General features: G+C 46.1%; 1 protein-coding gene across 1 annotated transcript in view; it reads right to left on the bottom strand.

Moving 5' to 3' along the window:
* The window catches only part of LOC115106099 (forkhead box protein P2-like), a 116,062-nt gene that overhangs the window by 52,291 nt on the left and 50,436 nt on the right, over positions 1-13,335 (bottom strand).

The raw sequence follows: 13,335 nt of genomic DNA, 5'->3' as shown, positions 1-13,335 counted from the left end.
ATAGAACAGAGGCTTCCTGGGAGGGGCTGGTGGGATGAAGAGGGGGATAAAAACATTCCACACAGTTCACGAATGCAGAAGTGGATGGACTTTCATGAAAGCGAGCAAAGTGTGACCTGGGATCGTTGGAGCAATGGAATTGGAATCTCGTTGAAGTCGTTCACTGGATCAAACAGTAAAACAGACGCATGAATGACATCTGCATACAAAGTGTGTTGTGTATCCTGTACCCCAAAATCGTCCAATTAGTCTGACGCAGGACCAAAGCCTCTGTCTGGTTGTCTGGTGTATCTTTCTATTGATTCCCCTAAATGAAGTGACTTACTAGCAGGAGTAGCAAGATTCGTCTCCCTTTCATAAAAGGTCATGCAGAACAGTAATGCACCAGTGGCTTCAACAATACCTGGCAGTGGTTCCCTTATCACCCCCAGCTCCCCAAAGCCCATCCCAACACAATACAGGGGGATTCGCCTGCACTCTGCTTGACTGGCTCCTTAGAAAATAAACCATTACTGGAAAATAACGGCACCTTTAGACGGGAGTTACAGAAACAAGGGTCGGAGGACACAGAAGCGTGGAGCGGAGAGCTCGACTAAGGCCCAACAAACAAGAGGTAAACAAGAGTCAGTGAGTCGGTGAATCCGCATCGGAGGGAGGGGAGAGAGAGTTCACACAGATAAATCATGCCATTATCTCATACTGGGAATAAATAGCTGTGGAATCAGAGGATAGTGTTTTTCTATGGTTGTTGATGATGTAGGGACACCGCACGCACGCACGCACACACACACACACACACACACACACACACACACACACACACACACACACACACACACACACACACACACACACACACACACACACACACACACACACACACACACCTGAGCAGTAGAGGAGAGGGAGAGGATGTAGGAGTAATGAGCATTTTTATGTATGACTCAATAAATCAACAGAGTCTGCAAAGGTGGAGGGAGCGGTGGAGGGAGCGAGGGAGAGAGGGAGCAGTCCGTTGAGAATCTGCTTCAGCCACAGGACAGAGAGGAGAGCTAACCAGCAGAACAATGGGCTTCTGTGTGCTGCTCTGGTCTGCTCTGCTTCCTCCGTCTAGTGCCACGACTCACTATCAACTATCTCTCTCTATTTCCACATCCGTTTCACACTCTCTCTTTCTACGCCTGTTTCTTCCTCTCCATCTTCATCCCCCCTCTCTCTTACTCAGTTATTCTCTCTCTAAGAATTCCTTTCATTTCACTCACATCAATCTCACTATCAACTTCTTCTTTCTTTCTTTATTCCCTTCTTTCTCTCTCCTTGTTTATTGATCCACAAACAATGGAAATGATTTCAGGGTGTGGTTATTTGCCTTCCCCTTGCATCTATTTGGGCCTGTGCCTGTAGACAATTATACTTCCCCAGCCCCAGGGGCTAATAACGAAGGACAAATAGAATCATATGTGTAAACTTCTCCTTCTGATGAAAATGTATATTAACTTTCTGCCACTGTAAACAGAGCCGGCATAGCTCAGCCCTCCCCAGTGAATTGTAAGACGAACTCAGGCATTGCTACCCCAGGAAGCTGTGCACTTATAGGGGAAAGGAGGGGTAGAAAATATGGAATCCTGCCCCATTGTGTAACCTCACACTTATTTTTCCAGCTCGGGAGAGAGACATAACATGGGTCTGCTCAGCCCATCAGAGGGGAGGGGGGGAGAGAGAGAGAGAGAGAGAGAGAGAGAGAGAGAGAGATAGATAGATAGATAGAGAGAAGAGAGAGAGACAGAGAAGAGAGAGAGAGAGACAGAGAAGAGAGAGAGAGAGAGAGAGAGAGAGAGAGAGAGAGAGAAGAGAGAGAGAAGAGAGAGAGAAGAGAGAGAGAGATAGACAGACAGAGAGAGAGAGAAGAGAGAGAGAGAAGAGAGAGAGAGAGAGAGAGAGAGAGACAGACAGATAAGAGAGAGATAAAGAGAGAGAGAGAGAGAGACAGAAGAGAGAGAGAGGAGAGAGAGAAGAGAGAGAAGAGAGAGAGAAGAGAGAGAGAGAGAGAGAGACAGATAGAAGAGAGAGAGAAGAGAGAGAGAAGAGAGAGAGAAGAGAGAGAAGAGAGATAGAGAGAGAGAAGAGAGAGAAGAGAGAGAGAAGAGAGAGAAGAGAGAGAAGAGAGAGAAGAGAGAGAGAAGAGAGAGAGAAGAGAGAGAAGAGAGATAGAGAGAGAGAGAGAGAGAGAAGAGAGAGAAGAGAGAGAAAGAGAGAAGAGAGAGAGAAGAGAGAGAGAAGAGAGAGAGAAGAGAGAGAAGAGAGAGAAGAGAGAGAGAAGAGAGAGAAGAGAGAGAAGAGAGAGAGAAGGGAGAGAGAAGAGAGAGAAGAGAGAGAGAAGAGAGAGAGAAGAGAGAGAAGAGAGAGAGAAGAGAGAGAGAAGAGAGAAGAGAGAGAGAAGAGAGAGAGAGAGAGAGAGAGAGAAGAGAGAGAGAAGAGATAGAGAAGAGAGAGAGAGAGAGAAGAGAGAGAGAAGAGAGAGAGAGAGAGAAGAGAGAGAGAGAGAGAAGAGAGAGAGAAGAGAGAGAGAAGAGAGAGAAGAGATAGAGAAGAGAGAGAAGAGAGAGAAGAGAGAGAAGAGAGAGAAGAGAGAGAAGAAGAGAGAGAGAAGAGAGAGAGAAGAGAGAGAAGAGAGAGAGAAAGAGAGAGAGAAGAGAGAGAAGAGAGAGAGAGAGAGAGAAGAGAGAGAGTACTCCATTCGGTCTATCCGCCCTGGCGGAGAGAGAAACAGTGCCAGCAATAACACACCAAGCAGAGCGAGCCTGCCATCGTTCACTGCAAACACAAACATTCATACACATCCCACCTCCTGCAGATACTGTCATGGATATTCTGTGCAAATACAAGGAAACCTTGTCTATGGAGCGAGCATAATAGTTTACAGTTTGCCAGCAACCTGTGAGGTGAACTTATACACCGCATAAAATACACCGCTGGGAGCGAGTCAGAGAACCACCTACAAAACACCTGACATCGTCTCGATGCATCTCTTCCCTGTTTCTTCCCTTATGAAATTCTATTTATCCCGCTTCTCTTCTGGTGGCTAAAGCCTTCACTTTCAACTGCAGTATATCACTGGCTTTTAGATAAGGTGACTCACGGGCCATTCACAGCTCTTTTATCTGCTCGTCTTAGGGACGTCCTTTACAGCCGAAACACCCGAAAGCTACCACAATCTGCTAGGAAAAAGAGAAGAGACTGCCTTTCACTTACACCCGAGCGAGGTGCGTGGGGAGAGAGTGTATGTGTGAGTGTACGTGCCCGCGTGCTCGTGTGTGTGTGTGTGTGTGTGTGTGTGTGTGGTGTGTGTGTGTGTGTGCATGCCTGTGTGTGTGCCTGCACCCCACCCCTTCTTAACGGTTCAGGCACACACTTGATTCGCTTGATTCCTCTTTCAAGTGATTATGATCCATCTCCCTTTTCACAGTTCCAGACGGCTGAACGTCACACAGTTGGAAGAATACCTACGATTAAATGTTGCATTAAAAGCATCTACAGTTCATTGAGAGCAGGGCCGACCAGTGGAAAAAGACAAGCACTCTGGAAAACTGAGCTTGGAGGGCAATGGATTGTAGCTAAAAACGTATGTGTTTCTGAGAGCTAGGGGAAGGCAGAATGAAGTTGTTTTCCACCATCGGCGTTCTGTTGGTGTCTGTCTTTAGTTATCTAAGAGGCCGGAGGCTATGAGCTTTCTGACTACGGCACAGGAGAGCAGGGAACCTTTCAAAGGCATCGACAGAAGATCATGCATTTGTGCAGGATGTCAATACCAAAACACGTGCCTAAAATGATACGCACACACACACACACACACTCACATGCACGCACGCACGCACACACACACACACAACACACACACACACACACACACACACAAAAGTGCACGTACAGGCATGCGGACACGCACACACACACACTCCACTGCCAAAAACCTTGAGTCATAAAAGGACTGTAAACAAAATCATATTGAAATGAAAATAGGCAATATGAGAGTAAAGCTTCACCACATCCAACTCATTATTACCAATGCCAAAAACCGGCCTGGGCCCATATCTGAATGTGTTATAAACTAACTATCCTTGAGCTTGTTTGTGTGTTTAATCTCACCCATTAACGCCCATCATTACCAAATCACATTGATGCACCACTAGTGCTTATCGACCACGGGGGACTTAACCAGGGATCACATACGGTCTATGATTGACAACGGCATCTTGCAAAGGTAGACTGAGGCCTTGTCTCTTCCCTTCCACAGCAATGGAGCTTTCAGATAACTGAGATAATCAGCTCCAGTGTGCTTTGCTGTAGCCAGTTGATCACACCCCCTCGGAGCCTCTCGTGCTGCAGGTCAATAGAGTGGGTCTGGCCCTGGCTGGGGCTCAGGTTGGGTGGTAAGTGTTGCCTCCGGGGTCGATTAAATGCCACTCTGACCTTAGTTGTAAATGAAAACCTTAATGACTGCATGGCTAGCCCAATAGCAATTGGGCTGAGTGTGGCGCTAGGCTAGTACTGTGCCTGGGCTGGAATAGAGAGCACACACAGCAGTTGTATTGGGCCAGGCTGTTTCTCATGTTTGTAGCCAATTCAATTGGCAGTGCAAGGAGGAATGAAGCAGTCCTGAACAAAGAACAAGGAACAAATTCACATGATAACACTCCGCACGGATTCCCTCAGCACACCTTCACCTAGGTGACCAGAAAGTGGTTGTTTTCTGTTCGATTACCTGGGTCCTGTGTTGTCATTAGCCTCTATGGGAAGAGCCTTCGGCCCATCCAAGATGCTAGGGTGATGGATCTCCGGGGCCCAATCTCAATGAACGCCCGGTTCCCCCAAAGATCACTGAAGTTAATGGCCACTACATCTAGCCGTGGAGGGCCAATGCATCTCCGTCAACTGTTTCCCTGCTTATGGAGTTACGCTTTCGACACCACCTTCTCTTCACGTACCATCCCCAGCACTCTATCTCATCCAGTTGTCTTGTGAATATTCCAATTACTCCGTGTGTCTGACCTTTAAGTGAGCTGCGATAGATACAGTTATCTTCTCCTCTCTGACACGCCGCGTCTATCAATCAGCGTCTTGCCTGCCTGCCTGCGTGCCTGCCTGCAGTGGAGGGAGGCTGGGAAGTGGAGGGAGGCTGGGAGGGAGAGAGGAGGAAAGGAGCTAAGGCTCTGGCACCGCTATCACCGCACCGCTCTGACTACAGGAGAGTTGTGTACGGCTAAGGTGGGAAGTGAGATGAGCACAAGCCCCATAGATAAAGACGTACACACACACACGCCAGTGAACACATCTGAAGGCATAGACATAAGCAGTCACAGATGGTCACACACAAACACACACGAGCGCATACAAAACACACACACACACACAGTGGTGGAAAAAACAACGTGAAATATATTTGTTTCAGACCACTACCTGGCTGACTATACCCCTGCTTCCATAAACAAAAGCCCCTTTTCACCGGCATCCTATAACACGCTTATAAGAATAACCTCCTAGCGTGAAAAAAGTCATACTTCTTTAGTTTCATTCTTTTCCTCCCCTTTCCAAAGGGTCTAATCTACATCTTTCATTGAATCAAGAATGGAAATTCCGAAGAAACGCTTCTTTTTCAATTTCATGCTGAAGTAGCTCAAGTTAGTGGATGTAATTTCTCCTAACAAGAAAATGTATCACTGTGTCGCTCACTTAGTGTGTCCATGTGAGAAGCGGGGGATTTTTTTTGTGCATTTTCTATTTTTTTAAAGGCTTTGATAAATGTGCCAAAAGCATGATCACTCCCTCCACAGCACTCCACACAAGGCCGGCACAATTACACTGGTGATTTAAAAAAAAACTTCTGACTTGAATCTACATCAAAAGGAAATGACAGATAATTTATAGCGAAGGAAGGAGCTACTGCATAGAAGTAGATCAAGCGGAAGGAGGGGGGAGGGGGGGGATTTCATACTGTAAGAGTGTCAAATCCTCAACATTGTTCAGACGATCCTACATTGTATATCGTTGGTGTTATTGAACCTATAACGCAGTTAAAGTTCGTACAGGAAGTGATAAACATGCTGCTATGTTGAAGTCTGAAATGTAGGAAATCAACTGTGGAAATGTGGACGATAAAAAACTTGTACCGAATAAGCAATATTTCTGCACTCTAACAACATTGACAGAAGCCCATACGTCGTTTGGGGTTAAAAAAAAGTTTAAAAAAGTGACATTTGATGATGATCATTTTCATAGGGAATTAGATGATGAAGTCCAAACAGGTGAAAGTGAATGCATAAAGCAACAATCCCACACATGGCCAAGTCACTCAGCTAATGTATATTTATCATGTAAACCTCTGATAAATGCATATGCAGAAACAATCAAATCGTCCCATTTTCATTGGTGCCTCGTGCACAAAGACTCAAGCGTGAAACCCAATATCAGCTTAGTGTCAACTCGAGCTTGAAGCGCTGCTACGCGTACCACAAAGCACGTTCTGCGTATGCTCATAGACTTCCCTTATCAGGCTGAAACAACGAAGCAGCTTCCCACTGCTATCACTAATCAATTCAACCCCAGTGAAGTTGTCCCAGTGCGGGTAAATAACCAGTGGTTATGGGCCTTGATGAGGACTGGCGGGCTGCAGGGGATGGGGGACAGAGTGCAGCTTCATTTAGAGGGTCTGTCTGGTCTGCAAGGCTGGGGTCCTTTGCTGTTGGTCTTCTACTCTTACCTCCACATGCCCTCCCTTAAACCGGACGAGAGGAGACGGGAGAGACACCCAGAATGGCTGATGAAGTGATGAAGACATCTGAGCCAGAATGACAGGAGAGGAAATGGAACAGGGACGTCTGCAGCTAAGGCCTCTGGACCAATAAGGGGAGCTTCAAACGAAAGCCCGCTAGTGAGAAAGGCAGACCGTAAAGCCAGAGCTAAGTGACATGTATGTCTGTTTGAAAAAGCCTCTTGTGTATTTGGTCGAGGTGAGGCCCGGGCTTATTTACTGGGTTTGTTAGAAAGCCCTGAAGAGGAGAAGAGCAGCCGGTTGAGAGAGGAAAAAGGCCCCTACTACATATGTATACATGGTTAGTCGGGAGGCTGTGGGTGGAGGATGAGCATCCCTTCCCTTAGCAGGCTTCCAGCCACAGCTTTCAGGGGGGAACAGACCATTCACATATTCAGGAGGAAGATTCTGTTTGGAGTCACCTGATAGTGTTCGTGCATAAGAAGCAGAGAGTGCTAGCTGACATCTGGTGTTTGGTCAATGGACAGCGGAAGCAGTTGGGGTTAAGAAAAGGACTAAGGACCGCAGACACTGGAGCTGCCTACTTCTAGTCATCCCATTTCATCAGATTTGAATATTTGTTCCAGGAGGGAAGGAAAAACAACAACTGCAAGGCAGGCGTTTCGGACGCTGATTTGGGACGAAAGCGGAGAGAAACTGTAATACCCGACATGCTTGTTAAATTCACAACGCTCCAAAGCTGCCTTCTAGCAAATCCTGCCTCTTGGTTGTCAGCTTAAGACGTGGGACATATGCATATGTGTTATTTTTAAGCTCTGTTAAATGGATAGCGGCGTCGCAGCCTATCAAACGTCTAAGCCACTTGCTTTGGGGAATCGCTTGCGTAAGGCAAGCAGCAACGCCTTCGTCTCTACGACTGCACCCCCAAAGCAAACTCTACATCACGAACCCAGGCATTATGCACCTTCAGTGACTGGCCCCTCACACCTCGACGTATTAACGACCTGCTAGTCTATTGTTAGTCAATGACAGGGGAGTGGGCAACAAACAATGACAGAATGCCTGTTTCAATACAATTATTGTTAAGGGGTGAAAAATCTGAGATGCATTCTTAGAGAGATGAAAAAAAGCCATCTGCAAATAAATTATTGTTGGGCATTGAGCTGTAGCAATAGCCGGGGGTTTTACGGATCCAGGACTATGGATCGAGCACTATTTATTTCCCGGTCGTAGGGAGCGGAGCAGTGCGGTTTAGGAGGCATAAAGGAAATGAGTTGTGAAGTGGCCATTGATCCTGACCTGCACTGGCTGGCTGGGTCTTATTTATAAAGAGAGGTTAACCCTGGCTCTAATCACTGGCTCTAACCTACAGCAGTCCTAGCAGTATTCTAGCACTGTGGAGTGAGATGAATGCTGTGCTACTACTACATTGGATGTAGCCTACACTAACTCTCATCTTGCTAATGCTAAGTACCATAACATACCATAATAATATGGCACCTTCAGAAATATAACGCTAACTATTTTCTGGACCTCATCAACCACATGTTCTCTGAGAGAGTGGCAGCTCGTCATGTGTGTGTGTGTGTGGGGGGGGCAGCGATACCGTCGGTGACACGGTGGACACACTCTCCTGCCGCCAGGTCCCCCCTCCTTCCCCTCCCCCTAGCCTGCTGTGTTCCACCTGTGGTGCATCTCAACCCACACAGCGCTCACACGCGCACCACTCACACACACCACTCCCCTCACAATTGCACCCAGCTGCTCAAGCATAAAATGCTCATAAGTGTTTGTTTCCAGCAGATTTCTCTCCTCTCCCTTTCTCTCTCTCTCTCTCTCCTCTCCCTTTCTCTCTCTCTCTCTCTTTCTCTCCTCTCCCTTTCTCTCTCTCTCTCTCTCCTCTCCCTTTCTCTCTCTCTCTCTCCTCTCCCCCGCTCCGCCATCCCCATTCCTCTCTCCTCCTCGTCTCTCTTTCAAAGCCTTGCAGCTTGACATTTCCGTGGGTCTCAGGAGACCAGGACGTGAAATGGAGTTACTGCGGGAGCCACACTGTAAATTCCACGAAGCCACATGTAACGTGTCTTAAACACAGATGGACACTCCAGGTTTAAAGCAGGAAAAAGAGAAGAAGAAGAAGCGAGGGTAGAAAGATAACGGAATAATACTCCTGTTTTGTGCGGGGAGGGGAGCAAACAGCAGCAACGTCGCCCTGTCTGTCATTCACATCCTATATCTTGAGTGTCATCGACATAGAGGGGAGACGGACGAACCTATATGTCAGGCTGTATGTGCAGGACTTAAGAGACCGTCTGGGAGATAGTAGTGAAATGTTAGAAATGAAATGTATGGCTATACCCACCATAAATAAGTGGGGCATGGAGCAGGGAGGCAGGGGCCCTCCTTCGACTGTGGAAACTGTGATGGAGAGAGAGAGGAAAAAAAAGAAATACGCAAGACACAAACTGTGGGTCCCTGTCAACTTTCCTCCTTTCAAACCGACACTCTTATCTCCATTTAGAACGATGACTACACATCTCTTTCAAACTGTTCATATTTCAAGAGGAAAGCCTTTATCATAACCTGACTGAAAGCATAGTGTAGTCTATAGTAGGCTGATGGTGAGGTGTGTTATTTACACACTCGAGTCGGGCCAGTCTTGGCCTGTAAAGATAAACCTTCTGAGGTTCTTTGTGTAAGAGTGCAAAGGAGAGTCACCTCCCTCACCGGGCTCCAGAGGGGAGAAAACCAGGGTGATTAGGCCTTTCAATTACGCTCAAGGGCAATGCCCAGATTTGCATCTGAGGGGGGGGGGAGAATTCTTATTTTTGTTTGTCCTGACGAGCTGGGATGGAGCAGATATATACAGCATCCAGCATCACATCACAGTGACTTTTTAATGTATCACTGCCACCTCCACCTCCACCATTTTCCCTATAGGCAAAGACCCAGAATATGGATTGTGAGGAAAACAGAAGCCCTGGCAAGCTGTTGTGTACAAGCGTCTTGAGCCTGCATCCTCCTGACTGACAGTAATTAAAACTCCCAGTGGCCCCCTGCGCACGCGCACACACGCACACACACACACACACACACACACACACACACACACACACACACACACACACACACACACAGAGAGAGAGAGAGAGGTCTGTTAGGTGCTGATGGGGGAGCTCTCTGTCATTAGTATTGTGGCAGGGGATAGAGAGTGTTTACTTGTGAAAACCAACAAGCCGAGGCCAGACACACTAAGTGGCTGTTTAAACTCTGTTCTCTGTAAGGAACGTGCTGATGTTCTCATAATGTATATAACACACATACGCATGTTCACAAACACAGTGGCACTGGAACAGCAGACGGAACCGCAGATGTGAAAAGACACTTTGTGTTGTTTTGTGTTACGGGGAGAGAATTGTTCTTTACAATTGGCCAAATAAACATATGGAAATGCACAACTTTAAATAGCTCAAACAAGAGTGATTTATCTCAATAAAAGCCATTAAATCCATTGAGAAAGGTTGGAATCCTTCCCTTTGTAGAGCATCAGGTGCTGGTGACAGATAAACTGGTATGGGACTGCCAGGGGACTAAGAGCTGAGATGAATGGATCTGGCCTCCGTACATAACAGGACAGTTCATCTGAATAAAATACATATTCAGTCATCCATTCTCCTGATAAGGGCCATATAGATTATAGGCCACTGCAATCAACTAACCGCTCTGTTAAAGAACATTATGGTATGGATCCAGCAGATCAATGCAGAGCATCATGTATACTCATTTTGATCACATATTAATACATTTGTACGACCGCAGCCTTATAGATTGATTTAATTAAAGGGGGAAAAAACATGAGAGCCTTTCTGAGTGCTTTTATCATCATGGTTTTACATAGTAATTAGGCTGTATGCAACATTTATGACTATGTGGCTACCTGGGCCTAACTGGCAAATTGCAATCAGATACACAGGACATCTAATCTACAATCTAAAATCAAATTAGGCCTATTTAGGGGAGACCTTGGGAATATGGTGATGAGAGGATGACATAATGTGTGCTTGAAATTCAACTGTGACATGGACGTATTTATTATTCAGGAAGAGGCCTACTACGTGGCAATGACTTTGACCTTTGCGATCCACCTGTTTAGTGAAATGTTTCTGAATCACTTCATATAAATGCAAAACGTAAGCGTGGAAATCATCTGAAGGCTATCTTGTTTTTTGATCGGGGGAAGAATTTTTGTCATTTAAAAAAAAAATGTAAATCCCTATTTTGTTTCTCTCCCCTTCTTTTGTCCAAAAAGGTTCAAAAGCTCTCGTGTTACATGCTGATTTGCGTCCTTCAAGGAAATCAACAGAAAGAAAGAGGAAACGCTAAAATGGCATCTTTCTAATTATAGCTGTAGGTGGTGTGTTGCGATGACTGTGGAACAGCTGAACCCAAAGGGACAGTGGAGAATTAATCAGTGCTTATTAACCATCCTCTCTAGCACCATGATGAGAGAGGGGAGATTCTATCAGCTCCCTTTATGCCCACTGGAACACTCAATGTCATTCCAAATACTGTATGTCAGAAAATTAAACCCAGGCTCTCTTCAAAGTGCTGGAATATACTTAGATAAGCATTTGCATGTACAAACAGTATAGTACAATCCATGCTGTAAGTAGGGATAAAAATCAGCACATGCCTAAATCACGTTAAAACACGCATATGCGCGCACGCACGCACACACACACACACACACACACACACACACACACACACACACACACACACACACACACACACACACACACACACACACACACACACACACCCCTTTATACCAATCCACTAACCACTCATAAACAACTGTAAGCTTATGCTAACCAATGCTAACCAAGGTAGAGGTATCCTCTCCATACAGACAGACCAGACCAGAGGGAGAGTGATGTGAGCCCAGAACAGGAAGTGTGTGAAGTTAACAGCACAGGGACTCTGTTTAAAAAGCCTCAGGAGACCTGTTAGCTGGACCACTCATTTCAATGTGTCTGTCTCTCCACAGAAATAAAGCTGCTCTTTACAGCAGAAGATTGTCACATCCCTCCACATTTCCCCTTCACAATGTGTCCATCTCAACGACTTAACTAGATACTTTATGCTTACGTTGCTCTTTCCCACCGTGGCTCTCTTTTATGGCTTCGACTTCCTTTGTCAGTAAATGAGTTTCTGACTAAAGTTAGAAGATCTGTTCTCGTTGCCTTAGGTGTGCGTTTTAGATTTAAGCAATTTAAGTGTTCGGAAAAAAATAGTCCTTGTGAAATAATAGCATAATACATAATTATAATATAATAATCACATATTTAAAATATGTATAATAGTACGCATGTAAAATGGCAGTGAAATAAAAAATAAAAAATAGATGACTATTGTTTCTACTATTTTGACTTATTTGTAATAAATGTGTCCCAGCATCTCTACTCCACCACACTCCCGAGACTAGTGAATGAGAGCAGAGAGATTTACAGCCCTGTGCACACAGGGCCCTATAGCACGATATAGGCCTATGGTGAGATATACAGTGAGTATGTATCTGCAGTCCTCCACAGTAGGACAGGTTAAAACATAAAAGAATAATGAGAGAAGGAGAGAACTGACCCCAATCAGCCATCTGCAGGGAGAGAGACAGGGAGTGTGATGATGAATAGGGGGTGAGGCGATGGTGTCGTGATGCTGTTGTAATCACCAGCTGGAGCATCGGGGGTGGTGCAGGGCAGGGGTTAGGCGGGGTGTAGGAGGGCCGGGGAGGACTGCAGGACATGCTTCATTCTGCTACACTGGCTGCACCCCCCCCCCCCCACCCACCCACCCACCCATCTGACACACACACACACACACACACACACACACACACACACACACACACACACACACACACACACACACGCACACATCGGCACAACTTAACCACAGGGCTTCAGCTGCCTCCACCAGCATGTGTATACACACACACTAACATGGACACACACAGACGCAAACTTACACATGTAAAAATATAGAAACATCCTCAAGGCAACAAAAAAAAACAGTTACAAGTAGACAACACACACAAACACACACTCGCAGGGTTCCATACACAGAAGCAACACGCATTGTTCCAAACCCGCGGTGAGGGGCCCCCAAAGCACAGCCCGACCTCTACCGCTGCTCTTTTGGCAAACTGTCAAAGCCATCATTCTCCATGAAAAGACACGAGCACTTGACTCCTCTCCCCAACAGCGCCTGACTCTCACAGCTCCCACACAACAACCCCAGTCACATTGAAATATCCCACGGAAATCAATAAAATCAACACCATCAACAGAACATTTTTTATAAAAACACACTAAACATTTACACACACAAAAAAATGTAGGAATTATTTGTTAATTCCATAGGCCAAGATGAGAGACAAGCAGTCAGAACAGAGAGCATGCAGAAGTGTGTCCCAGTCAAAGGTTTGCCTGTGGCAGAGTAGAGTGGACGGCTATAGGACCGAGTTAGGAGGCCCTCTGGTGGTTACAGCTGAGCCACGGCTCTCAAAC

The sequence above is a fragment of the Oncorhynchus nerka genome, linkage group LG23, assembly GCF_034236695.1.
Source record: "Oncorhynchus nerka isolate Pitt River linkage group LG23, Oner_Uvic_2.0, whole genome shotgun sequence".
NCBI classification, from domain to species: Eukaryota; Metazoa; Chordata; class Actinopteri; order Salmoniformes; family Salmonidae; genus Oncorhynchus; species Oncorhynchus nerka.
This window is presented reverse-complemented; position numbering and strand designations above follow the sequence as displayed.